At 42.4% G+C, this 17,674-nt stretch overlaps 1 long non-coding RNA gene and 1 pseudogene across 1 annotated transcript; one reads left to right on the plus strand and one right to left on the minus strand.

Moving 5' to 3' along the window:
- LOC143736371 (SLAM family member 5-like) overlaps positions 1-17,674 on the plus strand; it is a 42,038-nt pseudogene that overhangs the window by 17,821 nt on the left and 6,543 nt on the right.
- LOC143735379 (uncharacterized) lies at positions 2,492-3,201 on the minus strand. Its single transcript, XR_013203143.1, has 3 exons — positions 3,147-3,201; positions 2,707-2,792; positions 2,492-2,585 (listed from the first exon to the last, which is right to left on the minus strand). It is a non-coding gene; the product is annotated as an uncharacterized LOC143735379 (long non-coding RNA).

Below are 17,674 nucleotides of genomic sequence, written 5' to 3' on the forward strand. Positions count from 1 at the left end.
GGCAGATCCTCATCAGCTGCAAAACCAGTCTTTCCCAAGGCCGTTACACCTGGAGGCACAATCAGGTCCTGGGACAACTGGAGATTATTATGGAAGGAAGGAGAATCACCACCAATGCCCTTCCTCCTCCAAAGCATGGATTCTCAAAATCCACTGCCTTCATAAGAGCAGGACAACTTCCAGTGAAGCCAACAAGCGTGCCGCACAAGTGCTGAAAAGTGAAACCAAAGCGTCTCAATCGCCCCCCGGTGGCTAAACAATCAAATTACACTTAAAAAAAATGTTTATTTAATAAAATAAAATGTTTTCTGTAATTTTAGGTAGTTTTTATCACGCTGATTTAAGTTTAAGTGATCGTTTTTTGAAATAAGTTTGGTCTTATTTAATTATTTGATGCTATAAAAACGGGAATGTGACGTCATGACTGACAGCTGTGATTGACAGCTTCTCTAAACAAAGTAGTCCAACGGACTTTTTCGGGGATTTTCAGGAGGAGATTCAAAGTTTCAACTTTAATTTCTACATGCTGTTTATTTCACACTGACACGAGTTGCTCTGCAATAAACTTTGTACTAACTGTTCCCACGGGAGTGAAGGCGGGACCTTGATATCGCGGCTAAACTTCACGCTCGCTACTGCGCAGAAGCAGGTCCCAAATCAGTGCAAGATGTGAGTGCAATATTAGGACTTTGGCAGCTTCACTTTTCACAATGGAAAAGAGTCCATCTTTTTTTACAGTCTATGGAAGCCAACTACAAAAATGTAATCGACGCTGCCCGGGACTGGAAAATGCAAGTTGATCTAGACCGGAAGCTCAGTTTTCCAGCTGATATAATCACAACTAACTTTAGGCCGGACCTGATCCTGTGGTTAACCTTGTAAAAGTCCCTGTTCAATGTGGAAGGAACTGTGCCATGGGAGGCTACAATTGGTGAAGCGAATGAACGTAAAAGGCTGAAGTACTCAGTCCTAGCAGCCAAAGAAGTACAACGGGGCTGGGAAACCCAGTTGCTCCCAGTAGAGGTTGGTTGCAGAGTTTTTGTAGCCACATCAACAACCGGGGAACTGAGGACACCAGTGTTGCTTTTGAGCCCTTTGGAGGTGTCGTGGGCCTATCAACGAAACACCAAGGAATGAGGGTGCCCAACTGATGACCCCAGTAAAATGATTACCCCTACCCCTCACTCAAGATGTTAAGAAAGTGCTGATTATTCTAAGGGATTGTACTATCAAGTCCTATATGCTCAACACACTGGGTTGAGTTTGGACTGAGTTAAAAAGCTAGTTGGCTTGAGTATAAGGTCAAAAGTTGAGGTCCTTTGATAATTACACTTTTCTGCATTGATCATCAGTTGTATGATATTGATTGAACTGATAAATGGCTCCATCTGGTGTGTTTTTGAAGAACAGCATCATCACTGTCAGCTCAACAGGAAACACTATTATAGTGATATGTGTGACCCATCAGGATGAGCGTCCAACACTAGATTTACATGAGTCAGGGCTTGAGCTCTACACATTGAAGTATGATTTCGAGTACATTTTTACAAGGAACTACTATTTCTGTCATTTCTAATAATCAGTTATATGCTGATTATTAGTTATTATTTGTGGAATTTACTAGCAATTTCTGAGTGAAATTTGTTTCAAAGAAAGATGCATGGAATGAATAAATTACACTTATTAACGACAGAAACATTGAAGCTCTTTGTGATTCTGCTGTCGATCTGTAGTTTATAGAGTCCAGCATCTGTGTTTCTGGTGTTTGTGATGGTCAGACGTCTGATGATCCAGCTTCAGTCTGTAAATGTAACACATGCAAACAAACAGCAGAAGAACATCATTGATCCAGATTTCCACTCATCAGACAAACAAACATGAGTCTCTTTATCTTCAACAACATAATGAACATTTAACACACATCCTGATTTCTATGCATCACCAGGGCCGTGCAGAGACCTCTGGAGGGGCAGGTGCTCAAAGTATAAAATGGAGCACATGTGGAACAAGGCTTTAAATAGGGCTGTGCTCAAAATATCAATACAGTAATATATCAATACGGATGATTCTGTATCGATACAGTAGCAAATGCATTGATGCAGTTTTGAAAAAGAAACAGAACAGAAAAGACAAATTTTAAGTTTAAAAGTTAAAAAAATAATTAATGTGCAGTGTGCACCTATTAATAACTCTGGGATTAGAAACTGAAGTATCTTAAGTTGTCCCAACCTGATGGCTTTTTCTTCTCTGTTATACAGAATAATAAAGAACAGCTGTTATAGTAAACTGTGTAGGACAAAATCAACGTGGCCCATGTTTCGTACAGTATAGTTTTATTTAATGCCATATCAGCATCTATGGCTATTTTCATGGCAAAAACTGATTTACAAAAATACAAGAGTTACATTTATACAATGAAGATAAAAACAAAGCAAACAGAAACAGCAATTAATACATTACAAGATTTTTAACATTAATGTGATACCTGTTCTGGTACATTCTTACTAAAGTCCTTAAGTGAGTTTGCTGCCTTTGCTGTTGTTGTTACTGCTGCTGCTGCTGATACTGCTGGAGCTGATCTGAGACTGTAGACATTAAAACAAACATATAGAGATATATTAGCTGATTAAATCATTTTCATGTGACCATGACAAGATGTAAAGAAAGATTGCTGACAGTGTTTGGAACCTTCACTAGCTCACTGACCTGCTGTAAAGCTGCAGATTCTGCCCAGGCTGCTATAATATAATAATAGTATATAATAGTACTAGGGGAGATGTTCACAGAGGCTTCTGCACACAAAACATAAGATATTGGTAAGCCTATGTGATAATAAGCCTATACTCTTACCAGATTTGTGATAATTGTTATGGCACTATACGCTTTTTAAATAAATACTGTAATAATAATAATAATAACAGTTTAAAGTAAAAATAATAGTTTTTAGTCAAATAACATAAAAAGACCAGACCCCTCGACGCCCGTGAAACTTTTCTCCCTCAAACAGCAAGCTAACGTTACTTCTACAGCCTACACACAGCAATATAAACAACATCTCAGCATGCTCTTCACGCCGTTCTTGTAAAATTATAATAATAAGTAAACAAACATCAAAATCACTTCGCTGAGAATAAAACACCACTTACCAGCAGCCGCAGAGTTGAAGATATCCTCTGGTAGTGCGCGTAGCCGCGCGAAATTAAAAAATGCGCGTGCAGCGTGAGGAATCGTCCCTCATGAGTTCGTCAGGTGAAAGGTCATCATGTGGGTCATTTTATTTACGGCTAAATTATTATTCATTAATTTTACTAATAGTTAGATTGGGCAGGCATCCACAAAAGGGCCTTTAATTACAAAAAAAAGGAGAGGAAATTTTGCCTTGACAAAAGGGCACTTTGGGCACCAAGGGGCAAAAGGGCAGGTGCTCGAGCACCCAAAGCCCCCCCCTCTGCACATCACAGTACAAATCTCTAGAATTTAAAAGTGTTTGTTTTACTAAATTGATATACAATAATTCATTTTTTAAAACAAAAGAATAAATACATTTTACAGACTAAACTTGTGAATGGCAGTGTTAAATATCATCATTGTGTTTCAATTGTTTTTCTTTCTCTGTGTGAAACAGTTTCTCATCGTGTTTCTGTAGATTAAAGTTCAAAGCTGTTCATAGAAGCAGGACAGGAAGAAACTCTTTACCAACAAGCTCACTCACACTCACACACTAAATGTCAGCTCTCTCATGCACGTGATGTTTGTCCCCCCAACTGATCAAACCACATATCTGAGAAAAAAAAAAAAAAAACGTAAGATGAACATCAGTAAAACTGACACTATGACATCATACACAATAACTTTGTACTTTTTTTTTCATAAGTGATAATTGAATAAATAAACATAACCATTTTAAAATCACAAGAGTTATACTTTTGGCCATGTAACAGAGTTACAACTATACTTTTTGAAAATTGTTAAATGATAAAAATAAAGAATATTTCACACATTAAGAACAGTTAAAGTATTAATAACAGCCAGATGAACTATAACATTATATGATATGCAAATGCAGCGAGTGGAACTAGGAGGGTCAAACTGTGTCATGGGAGGATTCACATATAGACTGAGTGTTTTCAGCAGATAGTTTTATTACATCAGACACTGAACTACTGAAGACAATGTTTCACACGTTTTTCACATGCGTTTTGTTCTGTCTGTGCTGGTGCCGTTTGATTGGTAAGTTATAAAAACTTTTTTATGGTTTAATTGATTTTTTTTTTTCATTTCTGACTCCCAGTAATACAGTGTCTTCTACACTCTCAGGAAAAAAGGTACAAAAGATGTCACTGGGGTGACACACTTTCAAAAGTAATATAGTAATTTAGGTTCTAATATACCTTTAAGATACTAATATGCATCCTTTAGGGATTAATAAATGAAAGGGTCTCGCTCCAGTCAGCTTTTGAAACTTTTTTTCCTGACAGTATCCGTTCAAATGAGATTATTTTCATCTACTGTAATGTGTGAAATTAATCATAGATATTGTGAAAGCTACTAACTTTGAATTTAGTCTGTTCAGAATTTTAAACTGACATTTTCAGGTCTGGAAAGGTCATGAAAATAATGGTCTCTATTTATTTATATATTTTTTAATACTTTTTCAAATACTTCTGCAGTGATCATAAACATCTAGAAAAGTCATAAAAATTCATTAATCAAAATGTGCAGGTCTTATTTAATTAAAGTAATGTATTGAAATATCCAACACAATAAAATTATACTTTCAATTTGTAGTAGTTATTTAAATTTCCTTTTAATAAATTATGTAACTTAAACAGATTGTTTTATTAACACAGATTAAATATTAAGGATCTGTTGCATAATATGTATTAAGCTTTAATTTATATTAAATCAAGTTTATCTAATAATACTGTTGCACCAAACATTAAACTTTCTTTAAAAATGACAGACTTACATTTAAACCATCATTTAGATCCAGGTTTTACTTTATTTAAAATATATATTCTTTACACATAAGATATATTTCCAGGCAATCCGTGGCTGTTTTCTCTCTCTGCTTGATTCTGACAGTCTCTCTGTAACGGTAGAGTTTTAAAGACATTTTACACATTTACTTCCTTTATCAAGAGCTACTGATATAAGAGAGAAGTTTCTGGTAGTCAGTCAAAAAGGAAATTGAATATTAACATTGTCGTTGTTTCATTATAATGGTGAATCCATCATGGTGGACGAAATGAACTGTAGATGTGGTAATCACAGATTAGATTTCTAATCCCTGATTTGTTAATCTGAGTTTAACATTAAGTGATGCAACAAACTAGAGTTTGTCTGTTCATAAATCTCACCTTTTAGTTTTGTGTTTCTGCTGTTCTGGATGTTCTCAACTTTACATGTAAATGATAAAATCTACAGCTGATTTCAGGCTTTGTAAACCATCAGAAACATTAATTTGTGTAAAATCTGTTTGTTCATCAGGTGTGTTTGGCGATTCAGTGTCAGTGATGGAGGGAGATTCTGTTACTCTAAACACTGATGTTACTGAAATACATGAAGATGAAGATATACTCTGGAAATTTGGAGCTGAAAAGTCTATCATAGCTAAAATGAACAAAAAGAAGCGAATCTTCTCCACATATGATGATGTTCCTGATGGGAGATTCACAGACAGACTGAAGCTGGACGATCAAACTGGATCTCTGATCATCACAAACACCAGAACTGATCATACTGGAGTTTATCAACTAGAGATAAATGGACTGAAACTGACATCAAAATCATTCAGTGTTTTTGTCTATGGTGAGCAAAGGTCATTGGTCCAAATGCTCACATATTCTTGTTTTATTTTACTGAAACTATTAACATTTTAAAAATATGTAGTTCAGTGTGTGAGATGACAAACACACTGTCATTATACTAAACATTCATTCAACGCATTAAACCAAGCTTCTTTTTAATAGTCCATCCATATTTCTGTTTATTCTCTCATGTTTTCCAGCTCCTGATCTCTGTCTTCTGTTGTAGATCAGACTGATGCATTCACTTCTTTCTTTATCATTACAGAGCTGGACACACTCTCTCCTTCTCCTCCTTCAGTCTCAGTGTCTCTTATAATGTTGATCTCTGCTGCTGTTGCTACTGCTGCTGCTGCTGGGTCTCTGATGATTGTTGCTGGATTTGAGATCTTCTGCATCTGCAGGAAACACAGAAAAACTGACCCAAAAGGCAACACATAACAATTATAATTATTATAGCAGACTTTTAAAAAACAGCCCTAATGACTGCCCTAATACACGTTGTAAAAATATATTTGAGTTGTGTGGTTTTAATCTCTTCCTGTTGTTCAAACAGTTCAGATTCGTGAAGATGAGAAAACTTCTGTTGTTATGTTACTTCATCCATCGTTCTATGAAAGAAACGCACAAACATCGGTAAGATCATTTATCATTAGTTTCTGTTGTGTGCACTGTAAAATCTAACATTGTTCTTCCTTAATCTCCAATAATGTGTTGAACTTACTTAAAACAATTTAGTAATCTGTACTGTTTGCATGCTATGCCTTCATTACTCAGAAAACCCTAGTAAACATTACTTGACTGGTTTGAGTACCATTTTGCCAAAGCAAAAAGGAAAAAGCAGGCGGGGCAAATGGTTTTTGATGCGGGGCAATTCTTAATAGACTTTTCACTTATTTCTTCCACTTCTGCAGTCATCATTCTTCTTAGTTGCAAACGCTCACTATCCAGTCTTGAATGTTATTGTCAATACAACTAAACATTTTGGGAGAACGTCACATAAGTTGACTTCATAAATTCATGTTGATTTCATAAAATTTCTCACCATTATTGTGGTTAGTGTTCCCTTCGGTTGGGCACTTGGAACTTCGTTTATATAATTTTGATTCTCTTCCAATTGATGCAGTGATGCAACATGAAATCAGTTATTTGATTTCAAAGGAAGTGAAGTAATAAATATTATATATATTTATACTTACATTATTTCCATGTTCTTAATGAATGTATTAATAATGTATAACATAACTATATTTCATGTTTAATAATGATCTTTTAACATTTTATTGCTAACACTTATGGCATAAATTTTTAATTGGATTTATATAATGGCTATAATTTGTGACAATATCTTACAATTTTGCTTGAGCATTCAGCATGCAAACCACAACAATGGTAACACGTAAAAAAAAAAAAAAAAATAATTTAATTAATTAGACCATTACAATTTTATTTGCTGTGTCTTGTCAGTATAACCCCAATAATGATAGCAAATAAAATGTTAATGGTAATATAAAGCCAAAAATGGTAAAACAAAGCAATTAATATATTCATGCAGCAATGCAGTCTGGGAGTACACTTCCTCAGATCACAGATATAATTAAGTTGACAAAACATAAATAATTAAGTAAGAAGAACTTGATGTAATTAAGTTATGCTTAATTAAATTAAGGCAACGAGTTTGCACAATTGAATTAAGTAAACTGAACAAATTTGTTTTTACGGTGTGTGTTTGCCTTATTTCAGCAGTGAATCAGATGTAGATCAGTGTGTGATTGTGTTTGTATTTATAATAATCATCACACATCAGATATTTTCTTTCTTCAATGTAGGTCCTAAAAAGTTCCTAAATATAAATCCTAAATATATTTATTATATAAAGATGATATATTTGAGAAAAAGGGACAGTTGAATTATCGTCTTGGGGCTTTGATGTAACAAAATTAAAAGAGTACAATTATGTTACTTTCATATTGTTATCTATCACTTTACATATTACATTTTAAGCAAATAGTTTGTACTGTCATTTGTACTGGAATAATTTATTTTTTTGCAAGCATATTTTTATTGAGTTTTACAACACATTAACACAAGAACATAACATACACTTAATACAAACATAACTTACTCAAATCCCTCCCCCTCCACATTAACCCTGGCAGTCGTAAAATAAATAAAAAATAATAAAAATTAAAATTTCCTTAAACATACAGTGCTTTATATCACACACTCCTGTTCAGCATTAAACATATACTACAACTTCACACATCTATAGCCTCTTCAATATTTCCTTCTTTAACAAATCTCAAGAACATCTCCCAAATGTCATTAAAATTCAGACGACTTCCCCATGATCACACATGTAAGCTTCTCAAGGGCCAAACTGGATATCATGTTTTTCAGCCAAAGTCCAAGGGAAGGACAACTTGTATTCTTCCAGCAATGGGCAATTGAACGCCTGGCTTGTAGTAGGCACAAATCCAACAGTTCTCTTACGAGAGGTTCTCTCGTATTGCGTAAGTTAGTTTACGCTACGGGAAAGATTCATCTTTTCGAAATATTGAAGCCAAAAAATTATCCTTAATTTTTGTATCCATTGTCAACGCAGTGCAGCAGCTAGCAGACCTAGAGCAGGCTGTCTAGCGTGCTCATAGGCTGCCCTGCGGGAACTGCAGCAGCCTACCACTGAGCCCGATGTGACGTCACGTCCAATGAAGGGCGCTCGCGCCTTCACAGCGTCAAAGCCCGCCCTTAGCGTATATAAGCAGGGCTCGTAGGCTGTATTCTCTGATTTTCATCTCTTCAGCGAAGCTCTTGCATCACTGGATCTAGAGAGAAGCCGCCGTCGAGGAAGCGACAAGCCAGCTTAGGACAGCGCTCAAAGAAGCCGGCCGTCTTCGCCACCTTCAGCCATCCATGTGAGCTACGCTATCCGGCGACGTATCCGTTTTTGCATTCCTCTCTAAAAGAGCAGCGAGCGTCTTTTTCAAGATGCCTCGCAATTCCTGCGGCTCGTGTGGAGCCACTCTCAGCGACGGAGACCGCCACGAGATCTGCGCTCTCTAACCTGGGCCAGGATCACGCAGCCCTCGCCCTCTCGTCTGGAGGATGCAAGCTCTGCGACGCGCTTCCGATGTCGACCCTGTGGGCTCGACTCGAAGCGTTCAACCCCACTCCACCCTTTGCGGGACCGCGCAGGAAGAAGCGCCGTTCCCAAAGGATGTCGGAGCCTGTGTCCACCGCGACGCGCTCGCCGGATCCCTTCCCTCGAGCCTCGCTCTCGCCTTCTCCGCCTCCCCTCACTGATGCGCAGCTGCCGCCCACGCTCCTCCACCTCCTCGATCCAGGAATCCGGCCGGACCCGGGCTGGAGTGGACGCTGAGCTGATGCGCCTCCTCTCTCAGGGTGTGGAAGGACTCGGGCTCGAGTGGTCGCCGCCGAAGGAGCCCGCACTGAACAGACTCGACGGCTGCTTTCTCCAGAGTCGCCGCCGTCAAGCGCCAACTGCCAGAGCCGCCCCGTTTCTGCCTGAACTCCACGCAGAACTGGCTAAGTCGTGGAATGCACCTTTCTCCACGAAGCTCCAATCACCATTCTCCGCGTCGCTCTCCCAAGTGGATGGCGCCATCGAGAAAGGATACTCTGCCATTCCCCCTGTGGAAGAGACGGTCGCAGCGCACCTTTGCGAGATGGCGCTCAAGGTCTGCCCTCCCATCCAAGGCCTGCAGAGCCACATCCGCCCTTGTCAGCCGCGCATACACCGCCGCCGGACAGGCCGCTTCCGCTCTGCACTTGATGGCTGTGCTCCAAATTCTACAGGCCGACCTCCTCTGTGAATGGGATGAGAAGGGCCGGGATCCAGCTGCCGTTACAGACTTGAGGAGCGCGACGGATCTATCACTCCGCGCTACCAAGACCGCAGCTCAAGCCATCGGGAGGTCTATGGCCGCGTTGACCGTCACAGAGAGGCACCTCTGGTTGACGCTTGCCGACATGAGGGAATCTGAGCGCGTCACCTTCCTCAACGCGCCTCTTTCCCCTACCGGTATCTTTGGCCCAGCGGTGAGCGGGCTCGTCGACCGTTTCTCTGAGGTTCAAAAGACCACGCAGGCCATGAACCTCTTCCTGCCTTGACGCTCGAGTTCCTCTACAGGCCGCTCACGTGACCAGCCGCCTGCACGAGCCACCACTCAGCGCCCATCGCAGCCTAGCCAGCCTTCGCAGCGACGTCAGGGCGGCCGCCCTAGGTCGCGTTCGGACAGCCGTCACAGACCGCCGCCCTCCAGAGGGCCTCGGCAAAGGATCGCGCTGAAGCCCGAGCACGCGAAGCCTTCCTAGCGTCAGTAGGAAGGAAGAGACGGTCGAGTCCCGCTGCGGCCGGACTGCCGTCAAAGCTCTTTTCCCTGTCAGTCCCCTTCAAACAGGCTACTGCATTGGTTCATTTAGCAGACAACGAGCCGGTAGCACAACCCTCTCGCCTGCACACAAACGCCGTTTTCATGGCGACCCAGAGAAATCTAATAAAGAGTATAATATCTGGTTATCCGGCTCACGCCGATGGTGTTTTAAGTGTAGAGAAAGTGCCCACACCTCAGTGTTCACCCGTACACACAAGCACAACACTGCCCGTGTCATTCACAGAGCCCACTCTCATAAAGCAGGCAAGAGCTGCTCGAGTGTTGAATGTAAGAAATGTGTTCAGTCAGGTTATGAACGTAAGTCACGTGCCCGCTGGCGAGCGCTCACACTTACTAACACATGCCTCTCCCCGAGCACCGCCCGTGCAGTTAAGCGTTGTCACAAAACGCAGGGCGATCAGAAAACGCTCCCCATCCAAAGCGATCAGGACGTCAAATTTATGTGTAAGTCTCGTGCCCGCACAAAAGCGCTCACGCTTACTTGCGCATCACAAAGTAATAAAAGGACGCCCCCCATTCACGGCAATCGGGACGCCTCTTATGTATCAGCCTGTCACGGCTGTCAGCGAGCTGCCGCTTTCAAGCACCGAGGGCGCGCGCGCCGCGCCCACGCCTCAGGTTCAGTTTCTCGACCCCGCAGAGCGCGGCAATCAGAACCCGGGGACCATTCACCCCCTAGCTACACATATAGAAGCATGGGAAGCCATTCCAGGGGTTTCAGAATGAGTGCTGAGCACAATAAGGCACGGTTATTCGCTACAGTTTGCTCGCCGTCCTCCCCGCTTCAAGCGCGGACCGCAACGACTGTGAATGCAGAAGTAGCACATCTACTCCGCGCAGAAATTGCGAAGCTGCTGTGCAAAGGGGCCATAGAATTGGTACCGCCTTCTCTGAGCGAGTCAGGCTTCTACAGCCGTTATTTTCTCGTACCCAAGAAGGACGGAGCCCTCAGACCCATCTTAGATCTGAGACGTTTGAACAGGGTGCTTATGAAAAGACCGTTCAAAATGCTTACAACCAGGAAAATCCTCGCGCACGTTCGCCCGAGGGACTGGTTTATTTCTCTCGATCTGAAAGATGCCCATTTCCAGATTCAGATAATACCCCATCACAGGCCATTCTTGAGATCGCCTTCGACGGTCAGGTTTATCAATACACCGTCCTGCCGTTCGGCCTGTCTCTAGCACCCCGTACATTTATGAAGTGCATGGACGCGGCTCTCGGCCCCTTGAGAAATCAGGGTTTGCGAATCATGAACTATCTGGACGACTGGCTGATTTTGGCATAGTCAGAGGCAGAACTGCTATCTCACAGAACTGTGCTCCTCAGTCACATGGAAAGCTTGGGTCTCACGGTCAACTGGACCAAGAGCTCATTACTGCCCAGTCAGTCAATTTCCTTTCTAGGAATAGAACTGAACTCTGTTGCCATGACGGCTCGTTTATCGACACAGCGCACGCGCCGTGTTCGACACCTAGCCGCGTCTTTCCAGAAGGGCAGCATCATCCCTCTGAAGACATTCCAGAGGATGCTGGGCTGTATGGCTTCAGCTGCAGCAGTGCTTCAGCTGGCCTTACTGCGCATGCGCCCGCTTCAACGCTGGCTCAATGTTCGAGCGTCTCGCCGAGCTTGGGCCGCTGGCTGCGAACGAATCAGAGTGACTCAGACCTGTATTACGGCTCTGCAGCCCTGGTTAACAGCCGACTGGTATCAGCGGGGTGTGATGATGGGAGCGGTCTCGTACCGAAAGGTCATCTCGACAGATGCGTCCAACTCGGGTTGGGCTGCGCTCTTCGAGGGGAGACCGGTCTTTGGCCTGTGGTCAGACCAGGAGAAGCTCCTTCACATAAACTGTCTGGAAATGATAACGGTCAAGAACGCGCTGAAGCGCTTCCTCCCGTTCATACAGGACCACCATGTTTTAGTCCGTTCAGACAACATGTCAGTGGTTTCCTATGTGAACCGTCAGGGCGGTGTCAGATCCAGGAACCTCTGCGATCTGACAGAGCGCCTCCTCACGTGGTCTCAGCATCACCTGCGCTCGTTGAGAACTGCACATGTGCCAGGCCACCTGAACGACGGCCCAGACAAATTATCCAGGGACAACGTTCCCCCAGGGGAATGGTCCCTGCACCCCCAAACAGTCCATAAATTATGGCGCCTGTTCGGCAAAGCGGAAGTCGACCTATTTGCATCAAAAGACAACGCTCACTGCCCGATGTTCTTTTCGAAGAACCAGGACGCGCTGGCCAAAATCTGGCCCAGCCGCCCTCTGTATGCCTTCCCTCCGATCTCTCTGTTACCGCAGGTAATCAAGAGGATCAGGGAAACGCGCCACTCGGTGCTCCTCATAGCCCCGCGTTGGGAGAATCAGATTTGGTTCCTGGAGCTGACGCGGCTGTCACTAACAGCCCCGTGGCCGAATCCGGTGAGAACGGATTTCCTCTCGCAAGCGCGCGGCTCGATCAGGCATCCCAATCCAGAGCGCTGGTCTCTGCATGCATGGTTAATCAACGGGTACCCGTTGCCCTGCCAGAAGGAGTGATGAACACGATCACGCAGTCTAGAGCTCCCTCTACTAGAAAGCTTTACGCGTCTAAATGGTCTGTGTTCTCCAAATGGTGCACCGACAAAAACCTGGACCCACGGACGTGTGGGGTCTCGCGGCTGCTCAGTTTCCTACAGGAGCTGTTGGATAAGGGAAGGTCCCCATCCACGCTTAAAGTCTATGTGGCGGCGGTTGCAGCGTTCGCTGAGCCGACGCGCGGCCGGTCACTAGGGAGAAACGAGGTTGTCATCCGCTTCCTTAGAGGAGCCAGAAGGATGAACCCTCCGCACCCCCCGTCGGTTCCTATGTGGGATCTTTCGTTGGTCCTCGAGGCCCTGAAAGCTTTCGCCTTTGAACCACTAGATTCCGTGGAGTTAAAGTACCTATCACTCAAAACCGTTTTCCTGACAGCCCTGTCATCAGTGAAATGTGTGGGGGACTTACACGCGCTGTCTGTCAGCGCCGCATGTCTTGAGTTCGGGCCCAATGACTCAAAAGTCATCCTCAAACCTAGACACGGCTATGTTCCTAAAGTGATTGGCACTCCCTTCAGAGCGCAGGCCATTTCTCTATCGGCCCTGCCTTCATCCGATAACGAGAGCGACGTTAATCTCCTCTGCCCAGTCAGGGCGCTGAGGGTTTACACTGCGCACTCTGCCCCTTTCAGGCGCTCGGAGCAGCTTTTCGTTTCGTTTGGTGGGTGCACCAATGGTCTCGCCGCCACGAAACAAAGCCTATCCAGATGGATTGTGGACGCTATAGCAGCCGCTTACGCGTCAACAGGTCTGCAATGCCCCTTGGGTATCATGGCTCATTCCACCAGAGGCATGGCCTCATCGTGGGCATGGTCCAGCGGAATTTCTATTCACGACATATATGTGGCGGCAGGCTGGGCCTCCCCGTCCACCTTTGTCAGGTTTTATAACCTAGAAGTTCCCACTCTGCAGGCAAAACTTCTGTCAGTCTAAGTGAGATGTACGTTCTGTCCAGATATGTTTGTGTGCAGGCTACTCTCACGTATACTAGCTCTTCTGGTTGAGCTGCACTATGGGTATGTGCTATATGCTTATGCAGACCGGCGGCGCCGCTCTGTATTCCCGATGAGTGCTTATGTACAAGTGCTGGCCCGCGTTGCTGGCCGCCTTATTTTCCCACTTATTTGGGTTCCCCGGAAAACCCTGGGACTCATGTGTGGATGCTTGGCGCGCACGGCATTGACAAAGGGTTCCCGTAGCGTAAGCTAACTTACGCAATACGAGAGAACCTCTCGTAAGAAAACGTATCGGTTACCTAACGTAACCTCGGTTCTCTAGAAGAGGGAACGAGTATTGTGCAACCACCTGCCGTGCTCACGCCACGAGCATTTTTCGCTTCAGTCGATGAAAACCAGAGAATACAGCCTACGAGCCCTGCTTATATGCGCTAAGCCACGCCCATACTGGCGGGCTTTGACGCTGTGAAGGCGCGAGCGCCGTTCATTGGACGTGACGTCACGTCGGGCTCAGTGGTAGGCTGCTGCAGTTCCCGCAGGGCAGCCTATGAGCACGCTAGACAGCCTGCTCTAGGTCTGCTAGCTGCTGCACTGCGTTGAAAATGGATACAAAAATTAAGGATAATTTTTTGGCTTCAATATCTCGAAAAGATGAATCTTTCCCGTAGTGTAAGCTAACTTACGCAATACTCGTTCCCTCTTCTAGAGAGAACCGAGGTTACGTTAGGTAACCGATATGTTTTTTCTCTTTGACGGGCAGTGAGCAATTGTCCACATAGACCCACAATACACATATTACCGGACTTAAAGAGATAGGAGTAGTAGTAAATTGAGATACATACTGAGTCACTTTCCTCCAAAACTTTTGTACCTCACCACATTCCCACACACAATGAAAAAATGTGCCTTGGAAATTATTGCATTTAAAACAAGTCAGGAATAATAGGGTTACATTTATTTAATCTCACAGGTGTGATATAAGTTCACATTATCCAATTATATTGTAACGGTCTCAAACGAGTATTTATAGTTTGAGTTTGTGCTTTTGGAATACATTTTTAAAGCAACTGAGAAACACTAAAAGATTGGATGGAGGATTTTTTAAATATTATAATAAATGAATAAAATGTTCTAAAAGTGTTGCAGACACCAGGGAAATATTAATAAAATACAACTAACCGTCTAATTGTGCAAAAGAAAGGACAATAAAAAAACATTAACTTTTAAAGGGAGGAAGAAACTCAAACTGTATTCAGACACATTCATTCATAAAACTATTCAGTTCCGGCTAATATTAATATAATATTGGTCACACTTGTGTTGTTATTTGGGCATTTACAAAATTGTTAATTTTCTACATTCAGCTTGTGTAATTATGGTTATGATTTAACACAGTCAGGCCTGGGCTGAGTTTCCCAAAAGCATTGTAAGAGTAAGTTGATCATAGAGACCATTGGTGGCGATACGATCAACTTAGGCTTACAATGCTTTTGGTAAACACAGACCTGTGCAGTTCATGCTAATAATACTACATTTCAATATTTTAGAATACAGATATAGCCTTTTTTTATTTTTTTATTCAAATATTGCATTATATCTTGTGTGATGTCTTTTACAGAAAGCTGAAGAGGAGAGTCTTGTGGAGTATATGTCTGTCAGCATAAGATGATTCATTTTCAGCAGAATTGAGTCTTTCCCTCTATAGTTTTCCTTTGAGAATAATCAGGAGATCCCAGCGGACAAACAGCAGGATTATTGACGGGTTTGAAGAGTGATATTCAGAGATTTATTAATGAAATGATCTCCTAAAACTTCAACAGACTTTGCATTGTTTGAAACACAAGGACTTATTATGTAAATTTTATGGCTCACTGGAGCATTTTCATGTTTGACTCTTAAAGAAATCCACTAAAATTCAGTAAAAACATTATTTTCAACAACCTGAGCCATTTTTTGTTTTGTCTTTGACGTTTGTCGCGTGACTCCAGTCGTGAATGTGACGTGACTGATCACGCTATTAAACCTCCGAACAAGACAAGTAGGCCTACATATTAAAGGCATCAAAAAGATAAATATATATATATATATATATATATATATATATATATATATATATATATATATATGAAGACTTCAGATTCAAAAGCCTCTAAGTCCGTCTAAAGTTTTTGTTTAATATTAACATTTTTATCAAGCTCCTATAGGTTTATACACAAGTACTGGCATTTCTGAATGGGGCAGAGGCTGGGATTTAGTGAGTTTGAAGTGAAAGTATTTGATGAACGTATAACTACGTGCGGAGAGCATTCACTCAATATTATTATCTCATTTTTGACAGAGGTGGCTTTTAGAGGCTTTTGCATCGGAGGTCTTTATATATATATGTTCATAAAGTGTCTGCTATAGTAAATAGTTTTACATGTAGAAAGGAATTTTTCTTCACATATGTCACGGGCGCGGTGCGGGTAGATGAAGGCGAGGAGTCCAGAATTCAAATGCAATAACTTTTACTAATAATATAAGCTTACAAGGTTCAAACAGGCAGACGGACGAAGGAAACACACACCATAATACAACGTAACATACACACAAGAACCGACAAGGACTAACTGAACAGAGGGAAAATACAGACACAAATGAATAATAACGAGGTGAGCACAGGTGACAAGGATGATGATGACGATGAACAGGTGTGGGTAAATGAGGGAGTGAGTGCAGGTGTGAAGACAAGAATGATTCTGGGAAGTGTAGTGCAGAAGAAGACAGAGTGGTGCAGACGATAACTGTGACAACATAATGGTGTAGTTAAATCTAACAGCTTCTGTATAGAACGCCTAGTGTTCAAAATAAGACTTCACTTCTGGATCAATAATACTAGGCTGCTTTCGGTGCTACACATACAGGTGAAACTCAAAAAATTTGAATATTGTGCAAAATTTAAAAGGTGAAACTAATATATTATATAGACCTATCCCATGCAAAGTGAAACATTTCAAGCCTTTATTTGTTATAATTTTGTTGATTATGGCAAACAGCTTATGAAAACCCCAAATTTAAAATCTCAGAAAAAAATGTGAATATTGTAAAAAGGTTCAGTATTGTAGGCTCAAAGTGTCATTCTCTAATCAGCTAATTAATCCAAAACACCTGCAAAGGGTTCCTGAGCCTTTAAATGGTCTCTCAGTCTGGTTCAGTAGAATTATCAATCATGGGGAAGACTGCTGACCTGACAGTTGTACAGAAAACCATCATTGACACCCTCCAAAAGGAGGGAAAGCCTCAAAAGTTAATTGCAAAAGAAGTCGGATGTTCTCAAAGTGCTGTATCAAAGCACATTAATAGAAAGTTAAGTGGAAGGGAAAAGTGTGGAAGAAAAAGGTGCACAAGCAGCAGGGATGACCGCAGCCTGGAGAAGATTGTCAGGAAAAGGTCATTGAAATGTGTGGGGGAGCTTCAAAAGGACTGGACTGAGGCTGGAGTTACTGCATCAAGAGCCACCACACACAGACGGATCCTGGACATGGCCTTCAAATGTCGTATTCCTCTTGTCAAGCCTCCTGAACAACAAACAACGTCAGAAGCGTCTTACCTGAGCTAAAGAAAAAAAAAAAAAAGGTCTGTTGCTCAGTGGTTCAAACTCCTATTTTCTGAAGAGAGCAAATTTTGCATCTCATTTGGAAAACAAGGTCCCAGAGTCTGGAGGAAGAATGGAGAGGCACACAATCCATGCTTGAAGTCCAGTGTGAAGTTTCCACAGTCTGTGTTGGTTTGGGGAGTGAGTTCATGTAGTGTAACAGCGTAGTACTTCTGTGTTGTAAGTCACACGTAGGGCTCACTATTGGCCGTCGCTGGTTGTGTGTGATGCGTGTGATATACAACACAGAAGCACTACGCTGTTACACTAGTGAACTGA

The sequence above is a fragment of the Siphateles boraxobius genome, unplaced genomic scaffold (assembly GCF_051911475.1).
Source record: "Siphateles boraxobius isolate OS27281-9 unplaced genomic scaffold, OSU_SipBor_1 13, whole genome shotgun sequence".
NCBI classification, from domain to species: Eukaryota; Metazoa; Chordata; class Actinopteri; order Cypriniformes; family Leuciscidae; genus Siphateles; species Siphateles boraxobius.